We start from the raw sequence: 15,354 nt of genomic DNA on the forward strand, positions 1-15,354 counted from the left end.
ATGAAACTGGTGAAAACTCATCGGCTGTGTTATACTGAGTCTGTCAGATCCACCGGGTTTAAAAATCAGCAGATGCTTACAATTAATCTTTGACAAAAGGGGCAAGAACACACAATGGGGAAGACAGTCTCTTAAGCAAATGGTGCTGGAAAAGTTGGACAGACAGGTGTAAATCAATGAAGCTAGAATACAGCCTCACAGCATACACAAAAATAAACTCAAAATAGCTTAAAGACTTAAATATAAAAAAAAAGATACCATAAAACTCCTAGAAGAAAACATTGGCAAAACATTCTCTGACATAAATTGTACCAATGCTTGCTTTGGTTAGTCTCCTATGGCAATAGAAGTAAAAGCGAAAATAAACATTTGGGACGTAATCAAACTTAAAAGCTTTTGCATAGCAAAGGAAACCAGTTCAGTTCAGTTCAGTTCACCTCAGTCGCTCAGTCGTGTCCGACTCTTTGAGACCCCATGAATTGCAGCATGCCAGGCCTCCCTGTCCATCACCAACTCCCGGAGTTCACTCAAACTCACATCCATCGAGTCAGTGATGCCATCCAGCCATCTCATCCTCTGTCGTCCCCTTTTCCTCCTGCCCCCAATCCCTCCCAGCATCATTCTTTTCCAATGAGTCAACTCTTTGCATGAGGTGGCCAAAGTATTGGAGTTTCACCTTCAGCATCAGTCCTTCCAATGAACACCCAGGACTGATCTCCTTTAGAATGGACTGGTTGGATCTCCTTGCAGTCCAAGGGACTCTCAAGAGTCTTCTCCAACACCACAGTTTGAAAGCATCAATTCTTCGGCACTCAGCTTTCTTCACAGTCCAACTCTCACGTCCATACATGACTACTGGAAAAACCATAGCCTTGACTAGACGGACCTTTGTTGGCAAAGTAATATCTCTGCTTTTGAATATGCTATCTAGGTTGGTCATAACTTTCCTTCCAAGGAGTAAGCGTCTTTTAATTTCATGGCTGCAGTCACCATCTGCAGTGATTTTGGAGCCCCCAAAAATAAAGTCTGACACTGTTTCCACTGTTTCCCCATCTATTTGCCATGAAGTGATGGGTCCAGATGCCATAATCTTCGTTTTCTGAATGTTGAGCTTTAAGCCAACTTTTTCACTCTCCACTTTCACTTTCATTAAGAGGCTTTTTAGTTCCTCTTCACTTTCTGCCATAAGGGTGGTGTCATCTGCATATCTGAGGTTATTGATATTTCTCCCGGCAATCTTGATTCCAGCTTGTGCTTCTTCCAGCCCAGCGTTTCTCATGATGTATTCTGCATATAAGTTAAATAAGCAGGGTGATGATATATAGCCTTGACGTACTCCTTTTCCTATTTGGAACCAGTCTGTTGTTCCATGTCCAGTTCTAACTGTTGCTTCCTGACCTGCATACAGATTTCTCAAGAGGCAGGTCAGGTGGTCTGGTATTCCCATCTCTTTCAGAATTTTCCACAGTTTATTGTGATCCACACAGTCAAAGGCTTTGGCATAGTCAATAAAGCAGAAATAGATGTTTTTCTGGAAACCTCTTGCTTTTTCCATGATCCAGTGGACGTTGGCAATTTGATCTCTGGTTCCTCTGCCTTTTCTAAAACCAGCTTGAACATCTGGAAGTTCACGGTTCACGTATTGCTGAAGCCTGGCTTGGAGAATTTTGAGCATTACTTTACTAGCGTGTCAGATGAGTGCAATTGTGCGGTAGTTTGAGCATTCTTTGGCATTGCCTTTCTTTGGGATTGGAATGAAAACTGACCTTTTCCAGTCCTGTGGCCACTGCTGAGTTTTCCAAATTTGCTGGCATGTTGAGTGCAGCACTTTCACAGCATCATCTTTCAGGATTTGAAATAGCTCAACTGGAATTCCATCACCTCCACTAGCTTTGCTTGTAGTGATGCTTTCTAAGGCCCACATGACTTCACATTCCAGGATGTCTGGCTCTAGGTGAGTGATCACATCATTGTGATTATCTTGGTCGTGAAGCTCTTTTTTGTACAGTTCTTCTGTATATTCTTGCCACCTCTTCTTAATATCTTCTGCTTCTGTTAGGTCCATACCATTTCTGTCCTTTATCGAGCCCATCTTTGCATGAAATGTTCCCTTGGTATCTCTAATTTTCTTGAAGAGATCTCTAGTCTTTCCCATTCTGTTGTTTTCCTCTATTTCTTTGCATTGATCGCTGAGGAGAGCGTTCTTATCTCTCCTTGCTATTCTTTGGAAGTCTGCATTCAGTTGCTTATATCTTTCCTTTTCTCCTTTGGTTTTCGCTTCTCTTCTTTTCACAGGTATTTGTAAGGCCTCCCCAGATAGCCATTTTGGTTTTTTTAATTTCTTTTCTGTGGGGATGGTCTTGATCGCTGTCTCCTGTACAATGTCACGAACCTCAGTCTATAGTTCATCAGGCACTCTATCTATCAGATCTAGTCCCTTAAATCTATTTCTCACTTCCACTGTATAATCATAAGGGATTTGATTTAGGTCATACCTGAATGGTCTAGAGGTTTTCCCTACTTTCTTCAATTTAAGTCTGAATTTGGCAATAAGGAGTTCATGATCTGAGCCACAGTCAGCTCCTGATCTTGTTTTTGTTGACTGTATAGAGCTTCTCCATCTTTGGCTGCAAAGAATATAATCAATCTGATTTCGGTGTTGACCATCTGGTGATGTCCATGTGTAGAGTCTTCTCTTGTGTTGTTGGAAGAGGGTGTTTGCTATGACCAGTGTGTTCTCTTGGCAAAACTCTATTAGCCTTTGCCCTGCTCCATTCCATATTCCAAGGCCAAATTTGCCTGTTACTCCAGGTGTTTCTTGACTTCCTACTTTTGCATTCCAGTCTCCTATAATGAAAAGGACATCTTTTTTGGGTGTTAGTTCTAAAAGGTCTTGTAGGTCTTCATAGAACTGTTCAACTTCAGCTTTTTCAGCATTACTGGTTGGGGCATAGACTTGGATTACTGTGATATTGAATGGTTTGCCTTAGAAATGAACAGAGATCATTGTTTCATTTTTGAGATTGCATCCAAATACTGCATTTTGGACTCTTTTGTTGACCATGATGGCTACTCCATTTCTTCTAAGGGATTCTTGCCCGCAGTAGTAGATATAATGGTCATCTGAGTTAAATTCACCCATTACAGTCCATTTTAGTTTGCTGATTCCTAGAATGTCAACGTTCACTCTTGCCATCTCCTGTTTGACCACTTCCAATTTGCACTGATTCATGGACCTGACATTCCAGGTTCCTATGCAATATTGCTCTTTACAGCATTGGACCTTGCTTGTATCACCAGTCACATCCGCAACTGGGTATTGTTTTTGCTTTGGCTCCATCCCTTCATTCTTTCTGGAGTTATTTCTCCACTGATCTCCAGTAGCATACTGGGCACCTACCGACCTGCAGAGTTCCTCTTTCAGTATCCTATCATTTTACCTTTTCATACTGTTCATGGGGTTCTCAAGGCAAGAATACTGAAGTGGTTTGCCATTCCCTTCTCCAGTGGACCACATTCTCTCAGACATCTCCACCATGACTCGCCCATCTTGCATGGCCACACAGGGCATGGCTTAGTTTCATTGAGTTAGACAAGGCTGTGGTCCTAGTGTGATTAGATTGACTAGTTTTCTGTGATTATGGTTTCAGTGTGTCTGCCCTCTGATGCCGTCTTGCAACACCTACCATCTTACTTGGGTTTCTCTTAACCTTGGACGTGGGGTATCTCTTCATGGCTGCTCCAGCAAAGCACAGCCGCTGCTCCTTACCTTGGACAAGGGGAAACCATAGACAAAACTAAAAGACAACCTATAGACTGGAAGAAAACACTTGCAAATGATGTGACTGACAAGCATCTGATTTCCAAAATGTACAAGCAGCTCCCAGAATTCAATAACAAAACAAACAACCCAGTTGAAAAATGGGCAGAAGATCTAAATAGATATTTCTCCAAAGAAGGCATGTGCTCTGTTGTTCAGTTGCGTTCGACCCTTTGTGACCCCATGGACTATAGCCTGCCAGGCTCCTCTGTCCATGAGGATTCTCCAGGCAAGAATCCTGGAATGAGTTGCCATGCCCTCCTCCAGCGGTTCTTTCCAACCCAGGGATCTAACCCAGGTCTCCTGCATTGCAGGCAGATTCTTTACCATCTGAGCTACCAGGGAAGCCCAAAGAAGGCATACAGATGGCAAATAGGCACATGAAAAGATGCTCATCATCACTAAATACTAGAAAAATGCAAATCAAAATAATGAGGTATCACCGCATATCAATCAGAACAGCCATCATTAAAAAGTCTACAAATAAAAAATACTGGAGAGGGTGTGGAGAAAAGGGAACCCTCTTACAGTGTTGGTGAGAATGTAAACTGGTGCAGCCATTATGAAAAACAGTATGGAAGTTGTCTCCATTAATTCTCAAAAATTTGGGTAATTTTTGTATCACTTTTGTATCTCCAGCACCTGGACTAATGCTTAGCCCTTGAGTAAGCCCTTAGGAAGCACTTGTTGCATATATAAAACTCTAAGTTGTCATTATTATTCCCATTTTACAGATGAGAAAATAGAGGCTCAAATGAGTAAATGACTTGCCTAGCACCATTAGGTTGTAAATGGCAGCACTGGTATTTGAAGCAAGAATCCAATGCCCCTGCCACACTGAGGGGAAGACAGTGACCCTGTGCGCCTGAGGGCCCAGCAGTGCAGGCAGGAGAAGCGAGAAGGGTATCAACCAGCTGACGGTGCTGACCTGGGCGGGGGGTCTCCTGAAAGAGGTGAGCGCTGCTTCTGAGGCTGGAGCTTTGGGAACACCGTCACAGGTGTGAGTCCCGTCTCTGCCAGGTGGATGTGTAGGCCTAGTAGTCTAGCTCCGCCAAAAGAAGAGACATCTGTTCTAGGCCTTTTATGTGGGGTTTTTGTCCTCTGGCGCTTGAGGCCTTGACTCCCAGAGCAGGGATTGTGGAAAATTCCTCCTGTATCCAAAGGGCAAGCAGGTACCTGCAGGAGCAGAGGGATCATAGCCAATCGCAAGAAAGCCGCCAGGTGCAGGCAGAGCTGCTTTGGGTTGGACCGGCTCCCCAGGGCGTCACCTCTGCGGGCCACCTGGCCCAGTTTCCTTGCCCCAGAACATCGCGGAGGCCTGTGAGATGGGAAACCCTTTTGGTTTCAGTGGATGCAGGAAAGTGCGTCACTGCAAAGCGGGCTCCCAGGGGAGGGGAGGAACCTTTTCCTGAAGGAAGGACTTTTCAATACCCTGCTGCTCTGGTCTCCATGGAAATGGCAGCCAGACCCAAACAAGAAGTCGGCTTCCCTGGGGAAGGGAGGGCCGAACTTCCCACCATTAAAGTCTCGGCTATGAACTACTTTATCTCCACCAGATGCCATGGTACTGGGATCCCATCTAGGTGAGGGCAGTAACTAGGAAAGTGGGCTGTGACCCTACTGAGCCCAGGGCAGACCAATGGGGATGGTCTAGGAACAGGATTCAGGGTGTCTGGGTTGGAAGATGCTTCAGAGATCATCCAGGACCCAGGAGAGATGTGACTTGCCCCAAATCACACATTAAGTAGTATAGATGAGCACTAAAGTCCTTTCTACACATCATCTCAGTGACTTCTCACAAGGTCGAAAGGCACATACCACTGCCCCCTGTTTACAGACAAGGTGATGAGTCTTAGAGGGCCTAAGTATGCCAGTCAAGGTCACCAAGCTGCTAAGTAAACAAGCTGGTAAGTCCACCTAGGGCAGTAGACCCCAGGGACATAACTGCTACTCTTTTCCTTCATAGATCTGGGCCGTCTGTTTCCCTCTGGGCGTCCGCTCGCCGGCCTCCCTTTCTGTGCCTGGGGCAGGGGTCCTCATCCATGTGCCAAGTATCTGTCAGCTTCTGATGTTCAAGTGCACATTAGATGCCGTTTTGTTGAAGAACGTGACAGCCAGTGAGAAGCCTTAGGCCTTTTTTGAAATGGCTGTCCAGATTAATAAAATAATTATTTTGTGATTGCCCGAGGAATACCAATGCTCTTTACGAAAGGCAGAGAAAGTATGAGTAAGGAAAAAGAAGGTAGGAAAAAAAAAAAACCAACTCATATGTTTCCCTGCTGTTTCTTCTGGAAATTGTCCATTTATCCACTGATGATCTTAATGATTTTCTCATCAGTTTGCTTGAGAACCATGTTCTCACAGTTGTGGCCAACGTCTTTTTTTTTCCCCTTTCCAATTTTTTGTTTCTCAGTGCACTTTGAAAATGGTTTATGGAAGTTGGAAGTGGTTGCCTGGACTGGGACCTCGCCCTGCAGAGACCCATTTCTGGTGTGGGAGCCGCCTGACTGGCAGGGACATTGACATTGGCCATAGCAAGTGTTCTCTCAGGGCCGTCAAAGCTCTTCTTGATCAGCTTGACCTGGAGAAAGCAGTCTCACCCTCGGAGACCCCCGTGAGCCAGTCAGCAATGCCGTTGCCATTTATTATCCTTTCCTGACACGGGCAGAGCTGTGCTTGGGGGCTGAGAGCCAAGGCTACAGAACCTGGAGGTTCATTCTGGTCCTGGGAATCTGTTGTGTAAGCCCTGGATGGAGTTGAAAGGAAACGGTCCTGCAACGTCTCTCTCCATGCATATGACTCCATCTGGTTCCAATGGCCGGAGAGCTGCAGTCATTGTGATGAGGACGATTTGTGTGGCTGGAGGGCTACCAGCTGCCTAAATTCCTCACACTTGCCTTGCTGATTTCATGCTCACTGTAGGGAGTAGGCCGAATAGGTAGGGAGGAGTTTACCTTGCAGATGAGGAAGACCGAAGCTCAGCCGGACAGCACCAGGGCTGGGACTAAAGTCTGAGCTCCACTGAGCTTTCGTGATGAGGGATGAGATCCTGGGGGGCCTTTTGGGCGTGGGGAGGGGGGCGATCTGAGAGCTCAGAAGAGGAGAGAGAGGAGACAGAGGCATCTCTGTGGGTCCCCAGGCTGGAGACACGGACTCCACCTACTTTGCTCATTTTCTGCATCACTTCTGCTGCTGCTGCTACTAAGTCGCTTCAGTCATGTCCAACTCTGTGCGACCCCATAGACATCAGCCCACCAGGCTCCGCCTTCCCTGGGATTCTCCAGGCAAGAACACTGGAGTGGGTTGCCATTTCCTTCTCCAATGCATGAAAGTGAAAAGTGAAAGTGAAGTCGCTCAGTAAGTGTCTGACTCTTCATGACCCCATGGACTGCAGCCTACCAGGCTCCTCCGTCCATGGGATTTTCCAGGCAAGAGTACTGGAGTGGGGTGCCATTGCCTTCTCCTGCTCCCCCTCTGTTCCCTAGGGCCACCCTTCCCTGAGTCCCAGCTGTAAAAACAATGGTGCAGACACAGGACGACGCGGGGGAGTGGGGACACACGTATCACATGCTTAACCACCAAACCTCAGAAGCAGGCCCACTAGCTAGAACACGACAAGTTCATGATCTCTGTCACTAGCAGACAGCAGTCACAAGGCACAGCTGACGTGACAGAAAGGAGAAAGAGATCAGGAAACATTAAAGAGGAGGCTGATATGACTTTACACTTACAACACCCAGGGTATTCTACTGATGAACCCTGTTAGCGATAGAATTTGGTAAGATGTCTGGGTAACAGAGTTGGTATCTTCCAAAATAAGAAACAGACAGAAAAGTATAATGGAAGAAAGAAGCCCATTTAGCTACAAAGAGATTGCATATTCAGGAAAATAGTTATTAGGTTATGTGTAAGATGTCAGTGAATAAAATTTGAAGATGCTAATAAGAAATATATATAAACATGAATAAATGGAAAAACACATGCATAAGAGAGGAAGCTGGATATAGACATTGGGCAACTGTCTGTAAATCAATGTTTAAATTTAACATTAACCCCAGTTGAAAAATACGTTGTTTTTTTTTCTCGAATTAAACATGTTAAAGTTTATATGGAAAAAGAAACAGATGAGAATCATCAAATTCTGAAAAATAAAAGGTAGTCTAGTCCTGAAAGACATTTAAAGATATTAATATTATAATTCTAAAATAAATTAAGCAGTTTGGTAATGGTGCATGAATAGACCAATAAAACAGTGTGAAAAGTACAGAAATAAATTCAAGTATTCATAGAAATTTAGTTTATGATTAAAAGGACATTTTAAATCAGTGGGAGAAAAGAAGATTATTCAATAAATGGTGTCATGTTTAGACAAATGGTAGCCATCAAAAACAAGGTTTAGATCCCTTCTTAGATTCCTATACCCAAATAAATTCCAGATGGAGCAAAGATTTAAACGGAAAACAACTCACCATAAAAGTATTAAAAGAAAACATGGAGATTTTATTTAAATAATATCCAAATGGGGAAGGACTTTGCCTTTTTAAACAGGACACAAAATCCAGAATCCATATAAGAAAAAAAGATTGGCATATATGATATCACCAAATTACAAATTTCTGCCTTGCAAAAAATGACTATGAACTCAAAAGATAAGCAACACATTTGGTTGGAAAAAAAAAGTTTCCAACATGTGAGACTCAGACAGCTCATTTCCTTAAGGCCCAAGTAAATGCCCACAGATGAAAAAGGAAAGGACTAGCAATCCAAAAGGAAAAGCAAAGGACACATGCAGGAAGTGCTAAGTTCATGGGGAAATGGGTAACGGTGGCCTTTAAACACAAGCAAGGGGCTTACTCTCATTGCTGAAAAAAATGTAAACTAAAACTCCTATGAGAGACCCTATGCACTTATTATATTAATCTGGCAAAAAAAGAAGATTGTTTGCTCACACATTAAGGATAAGGAACAAGCACTCTGTTTTTGCAGCATTGTTGGGCGGGTGGTATAATATAGATAACCTCTTTGTGGGACCGTTCAGAGATTTCTCTCTAAATGAAAAAGGCCCTCAGTCCTGACCTAGCAAAATCACGTCCCAGAGCTTATCCTACACAGACATGCACACATTCGCTTAGTGACATATGTGTAAGGATATTATTAGTATGAAAGGACTGGAGATAACTGCAGTGTGTATCAACAGAGGGCCAGTTAAAGAAGTACCATGTGCTCTTACAGTGAAATACTCTGCAGCCTTTAAAAGCTATGTGACAACTTTAAAACAGTATGGAAAAGGGAAAGTGTTTGTTGCTCAGTCATGTCCCACTCTTTGCGACCCCATGGACTGCAGCCCGCCAGACTCCTCTGTCCATGGGATTCTCCAGACAAAAATACTGGTACAATACAAGTCCTCCTCCATGGGATCTTCCTGACCCAAGGATCAACCCCGAGCTATACTTTACATCACAAACTGGTTTGTTCTTTCATTCACTGGTTGTTTGTTCATACATTTTTCTTTCAACAAATATTTATTAATATTAACTACTACATTTTCAGACACTAAAATAGGCATTCAAAGAACAGTAATGAGTGAAACAGATTAAAAAAATTTCTGCCATCATGTTTACAACTATATATAAAAACACAAACTGTTTAATGTGGAAACAAACAAAACTCTCGTGACAGAAGGCAAATGAGTGGTTGGCAGGGCTGATGATGGGGGAAGAGACTGAATTTAGAAAAACACAGGGGTCCTTTCTGGGGTGGTAGAAATGCCATATTTCTTGATTGTGACTCGATTACACAACAATGCATTTGTTAAAACACATCAAATTTTACACTTAATAAGAGTAAATTTTAGGAGCTTCCTTGGTGGCTCAATGGTAAGAGAATCCGCCTGCCAGTGCAGGAGACATGGGTTTGATTCCTGGTCCGGGAAGATCCCACATGCAACAGAGCAACTAAGCCCTGTTTGCTTTACAAACACTCCTGGGAGACTTCTCTGGTGGTCCAGTGGTTAAGACTCCACGGTTCCAATGTGTGTTCAATCCCTGGTCGGGGAACTAAGACCCTACATGCAACTCAGTGGGGTTAAAAAAAAAAAAAAAAAAAGATGATCAGAGAGCTAGGAAGAGAATGGGGATCGTGAGAACTATTCTATGGTGACTGCAAATGGAAATCCTGCTAACATCCTCTTGAGATGAGGACAGTTTAATTTCCAAGTTTAATTGGAGGTAGCATTACCCTAACAATGGAGTGGCTTTCTATTGCTGTTCCCTTGTTTTACATACTTAGGTAAATTACACAGTTCCCCATCTGCTGTTTTGGTAGGAATCGCCACATAAAGACGTTCCAACATATATATACACACATATATTTGTAGGCACATATATTTAAACCAATTAAATAATATTTATTGAGTCTTGATTAATGGCAAAACACAGCACATCCCAGGTGTGGGGGTTTGCCAGGATGATTGCCATATGCTAGATCCTGAGATCCAGCAGTGAGCAGGAATGGAGGGTCCCTAAACAGGTGTGTCCCCTTAATGCAGGACTTAGAAAAGCTTTTATTCAATGGAGCTTTACACCTGGTAGGTGATCTACCTGGATCAGATCATGGAGCAGAGAAAACCACCTTCCCTGAACACCTCCTGTCAAGAGATAAATAAAAAGCTCTTGTCTTGTTTAAGTCACTCATATTTGGCCTCTGCAAAGTATTAATCAGTCCTCTAATTAGTCCTTGCAGACCATTGCAGAGAAAGGTGACAGTTTGAAGGATGTCCTCATTAAGTTCCACGGGATGGAGTCTTGGTTTTGCAACTGTTTACTGTGTTTGTTTAATCTCATGCCTGAGTTCTGTTCGTGACCCTCTCCCTGCCTTTGCAGGGTGTTCCAGACACACAGATGGCACATGCAAGAGGTGAGAGAGGGTGTCACTGCCTGGGAAGATAAAATGGTTCACATCCTGGCAACCCCCCTTGCTTGGCATGTGCCGTATTTCCACATAACTTTTCCACACCCCCTCCAGTCAAAGGATAATTTTGCTCCCAACTTCCACTCATCCTTCAGGTCCCTTCCTCAGAGAAGCCCTCGCTGATCACCTCTGGGGCCACCAGTCTCTCCTTTCATCCTCCAGATAAAAGTGTTTGTTTCCTTCTTGCTTGTTTCTGATTCTCTGTGTTTCTGGTGTCACTCACCGCATATTCCCAGCACATAATGGTGGCGCGTACCAGGGGTACAACAATCACTATTGTTGAAGAATTAAAATGAGAATTGAGTTAATAGGTTGAACTTTAATTCAACATCGTTTGCTCTGCTGCATATTTCCTCTTTTTGTTTTGTAATGATTTGAGATTAATTTACAAATAATGGCTTCTCTTTGCAGACACACTGGGTCCGAGAGTCTCATTGGTTATCTGGGGGATCTGGTTCATAGGATTTCCCTGGTGGCTCAGACAGTAAAGAATCTGCCTGCAGTGCAGGAGACCCAGGTTCAGTCCCTGGTTCAGGAAGATTGCGTGGAGAAGGAAATGGCAACCCACTCCAGTATTCTTGCCTGGAGAATCCCTTGGACAGAGGAGCCTGGTGGGCTATAGCCTGTGGGGTCGCAAAGCCGGACATGACTGAGTGACTCACAGTTTCTGGTTCATATCCATCTTACAGAGACCATTTTGCTCACTTGTGGCTCTTCAAGCACCTGGCGCTCGATGGCAGTAAAGGGTTACACAAATATTCCCAGCACGGCCTACCGTGTGGATGAGAATCACACCAACACAATCAACAGGGATGCAGAGGAAGATGGAAAGTGCTGAGAGCAGCAGAATAAAATTGAGGACCTGGTCAAGAGCTTCATTTACTGAGCTCTCATCTAGACCCAGGGGTGTGGGAATGAACAAGACAGAGGAGACCCCTGCCTTTACAGATTTTATTTCCTGGCAGCGAAAGACACGATCTAATCAGGGAGATGAATGAGCAAATAGCAGTGCCAAATGTGTCAAATTATGAGAAGAAAATAGAGTGGTCTGATAGAGAGACTCGGGAAGTGATGGGGAAGCTACTGTTGAGGATGATCAGGGAAAGCTTCCTGGAGGAGGTGACATTTGTCCCGAGCTGTGAAGGATGAGAAGGATGAGGACTCACTGCAGAAGAGTCTGGGGAGGACAATTCCAGGCAGAAGAAACAGCCAAGTGCAAAGGACCAGAGCTTGAAAAGAGCCAGCTGGTGACTTGGAGAAGACAACCTGAGACTCAGTTTTCCCGTCTGTAAAATGGTGACAGTGATGCCTACCAACAGCAGGGGGTGTGGTTATGATCGTCAAGATATTATTCTTCAGCTCAGGAGTAGTTTCAACAAAGCAGATGCTTTCAGCTAGTCTGAGAAACAGATTAGTTAATTATATGTTGTGATTTTCAGTGGAGGATACAGTTTAGACCCTAGAATTGGTAAGGCACTGGTCTCTTACATACACACACACACTCACACACACGCACACACACACACACCGTACTCATATGGGATTTTGGCTGTGACTGTAGGATTTCAGCTCCCCATCTTCAGTGCAGCGAGAGTACAGATTTTGGCATTTCAGGCTTCAGGCAAGCTTTCGGCTCCCTTTCCCCACAGTCTGTGGGAGGAGCCAGCTGTCAGCGGCACAGAAGGAGGGGGGCGAGGCTGTGGGTGGGGACCAAGCCGCTTGATTAGCGTAGTCTGCTCCGCGCGGGAAGCCTCCTCCGAGTTCCTCTGCGCAGTTCCTCGGGGGAGACAAGGGAACATTTTGCAGCCAAGACTGGGTTCTTTAAGGTAGCACAGATACCAAGCCAAGGAATCGTGTGGGAGGTTGAGAGCATCACTTGTGGAGTGAGGCGAAACAGGTGTTTCTGGGGGAAACAAGAAGCAGAGGAAAGAATGCCGGCAGAATTTAGAGGGCTTTTTTGTGTTGTTCAGGTGCTAGAACAGTGTATGGCATTGGTTCTTTAAAAAGTCTTCTACATCTCAGTTCATAGCAACACCATCCTTCCAGCTGCTCAGACCAAAACTCTGCGGTCCTCATTGGCTTTTCTCATGGTTTCACGTCCCACACCCCATCCGTCAGGAAATCTAGTCGGTTGGACCTTCAGAATACATCCAGAACCCGACCAGACCACTCCCCTCCGCACTGCATAGCTTCTCACCAGGGTTAGTTAAAGGCTCTCCTTGAAGGTCCCCTGTTTCTGCCCTGTTTCTCTATAGTCTGATCTCAACACATGGCCAGAGAGACCCACTAAGAGCTATATCAGGTGGACCTGTGAACTAAGCTTCAGGACCCCTTCACTTGCAACAGCCTAAGGCAGAGTGCTGGGAGGGACCCAAGCAACATCCTCAATGCTAGGTATTTTTTTAAAAAAATCTTATTTATTTAGGCTGTGCTGGGTCCTTGTTGCTATGTGGCTTTTCTCTAGTTGTGGCGAGCAGGGCTATTATAATCGCGGTGCACTGGCCTCTCATTGTGGTGGCTTCCCTTGTTGCAGAGCACAGTTTCTAGGGCGTGTAGGCTTCAGTGGTTGTGGCACACATGCTTAGTTGCCCTTGGCATGTGGGATCTTTCCAGACCAGGGATCGAACTGGTGTTCCTTGCATTGACAGGCAGATACTTTACCACTGAGACCCCAGGGAAGCCCTTGGTATGTTTTTGTAACATCTGTAAAAGCAAGCTTTCGACAGTAGTTAGCTAAGATTGCTGGCTCTTTCCAATCTGATTGCCTTCCCTGGCACTTTCCTCCTGATGGATAATATTGGAGTGGCTGGGAGAATCTGGAGAAACTCACAAAGACTTGGGCATCTATGAGCTGGGCGTGCATTTTGTTTGCTGGGGTATATTTATGTGGTTCACAGTAACTTCCAAATATATGCCTCAGTGTAGGCATGACTTTTATGAAGACTCTTTACATCCCTGAGCCAAAACAGAGGCTGAACGGTGACAGGAGCATGTCCAGGTGCCCAGCCCTGTCGTATGCGGGCATTAGATGCTCGCCTGGTTTCCTGTGGGTGCTGTAACGAAGGACCACAATATCGGTGGCTTAAAAAACAGAAATGTATTCTCTCATTATTTTGGAGGCAAAGAAGTTTGAAATCAGTATTATTGGGCCAAAGTCAAGGTCTCAGCAGGGTCAAACTTCTTTTGGAGGCTCTAGGGGAGAATCCAAATTGCTGGCAAAGGTCCATCTAGTCAAAGCTATGGTTTTTCCAGTAGTCATCTATGGATGTGAAAGTTGGACTATAAAGAAAGCTGAGCACCGAGGAACTGATGCTTTTGAACTGTGGTGCTGGAGAAGACTCTTGAGAGTCCTTTGGACTGCAAGGAGATCCAACCAGTCCATCCTAAAGGAGATCAGTCCTGAATATTCATTGGAAGGACTGATGCTGAACCTGAAACTAATACTTTGTTCACCTGATGCGAAGAACTGATTCATTGGAAAAGACCCTGATGATGGGAAAGACTGAAGGTGAGAGGAGAAGGGATGACAGAGGATGGGATGGTTGGATGGCATCACCGACTGGATGGACATAAGTAAACTCCGGGAGTTGGTGATGGACAGGGAAGCATGGCGTGCTGCAGTCCGTGGGGTTGCAAAGAGTCGGACGCGACTGAGCGACTGAGCTGACCGAGGGGAGAATCTGTTTCTTCTTTGAGCTGCTAGTGGTTGCTGGCATTCTTTGGCTTGTGGCTGCTTAACTCCAGTCTCTGCCTCCTGGTCACATTGCCTCCCCCTCTTATGGGTGAGCCTAATCTCTCTCTGCTTCTCTCTCATGAAAATACTTGTCATAGTATGCAGGGCTCACCCAGATAATCCAGGAAAATCTCATCTCAGGATCCTTAATCACAGTCTGGTCCAGTGAGATGCAGACAGACCATTGTTGTGCCTCATGGAAAATACTGTGTGTGTGTGTTTTCTAGAAAATAGTAAGGAGTGAAGATTCACAATTGAGAACTTCTTTGGCCATTTTGGCTCCCGAGGAGAGCCAACTGGAGATAAAGGCAACACACAGAAAGAAGGGCCTGGAAAGGCAGAGAGAAATGGAGCTAGAATCCTCATGACATGTTATCATGTTATGAGCTCCTGGATCACAGAGAGCCTGAAACCCCTCTTCCTCACCTCTGGTCTTTTCAGTTATGAAACCCAAAAATTTCCTCTTTCTTTCAAGTTTGAATTGGGTGTCATGTTCCTTATATCAAAAAAGTTCTCATTGATATTCTTTTTAAGTTTCAATGTCTCATCTAAAAAAGGAGGCTAAAATACTCTACAGAATATGATAAAATTTTAAACAAGGTGACATATGTAACAGGTGTATGTTGGTTCCCAGTACATAGAAATTCTCCTTGTGAATGATGTCTGTTAATATTTAACAATTTATTATCATAAGTGAAGAACTAATAGAACTTATATAATAAGGCTGAGTATGTTTGAATTATTGGAGGAGGAAGTGGCAACCCACTCCAGTATTCTTGCCTGGAGAATCAATCCCATGGACAGAGAAGCCTTATGGATTACAGCCCACAGG

Source organism: Bubalus bubalis, chromosome 15 (genome assembly GCF_019923935.1).
Source record: "Bubalus bubalis isolate 160015118507 breed Murrah chromosome 15, NDDB_SH_1, whole genome shotgun sequence".
NCBI lineage: Eukaryota > Metazoa > Chordata > Mammalia > Artiodactyla > Bovidae > Bubalus > Bubalus bubalis.